The 851-nt window shown below is 39.7% G+C and overlaps 1 pseudogene; it reads left to right on the top strand.

The window, feature by feature from the left end:
• The window catches only part of LOC116071124, a 1260-nt pseudogene extending 778 nt beyond the window's left edge, over positions 1 to 482 (top strand).
• Positions 483 to 851: the final 369 nt, after the last annotated feature.

Below are 851 nucleotides of genomic sequence, written 5' to 3' on the forward strand. Positions count from 1 at the left end.
AAAAAAAAAAAAAAAAAAAAAAAGACGTTAACCAGCAGGAGTTCGTCAGAGCTCTGGCAGCCTTCCTCAAAAAGTCCTGGAAGCTGAACGTCCCCAGTGGGTGGACACAGTCAAGCTGGCCAAACATAAAGAGCTTGCCCCTTACGATGAGAACTGGTTCTTCACACGAGCTGCTTCCACAGCACAGCACCTGTACCTCCGAGGTTGTTGCAGAGGTTGGTTCCATGACCAAGATCTACAGAGGACAGCAGAGAAACAGTGACAGGCTCAGCCACTTCAGCAGAAGCTCTAAGAGTGTGGCCCCTAAGAGTTTTCAGCCCCTGGAGGGGTTGAAAATGGTGGAAAAGGACCAAGATGGGGGATGCAAGCTAACACCTCAGGGACAGAGAGATCTGGACAGGATCACTGGACAGGTGGCAGCTGCCAACAAGAAGCATTAGAACAAAATATGCTGGATTAATAAATTGCCTCATTCATAAAAAAAAAAAATCTCGACTGAAGTCCAATTTTATTAAATTATATACTTCAGAATTTTGCAGAAATAGTAACCCTTTGTATTCAGGAACACAAAAATGATCTATGTGTATTATTTGTGGAAGTAGTTATATGTATCAATATTTAGCATGGGTAAAATATTTTAAATAAAAATGTCTGAGAGTTAATGAGAACACTTTGTATGCCCATTAATGATGAAAGACTTAAAATAAGAAACAACTTTGGATGTTTCATAATAAAAAGTGTTATCTATATAATGAAAGAGACATTGCTACACTATAATTTGTGACCTCAATGCCCAATGGACCTCCCCTTTACAACCGTGATGTATTAATGATGCTATTTGAGCTGAGATT

Source organism: Mastomys coucha, unplaced genomic scaffold, assembly GCF_008632895.1.
Source record: "Mastomys coucha isolate ucsf_1 unplaced genomic scaffold, UCSF_Mcou_1 pScaffold22, whole genome shotgun sequence".
In the NCBI taxonomy this organism is placed as follows: Eukaryota; Metazoa; Chordata; class Mammalia; order Rodentia; family Muridae; genus Mastomys; species Mastomys coucha.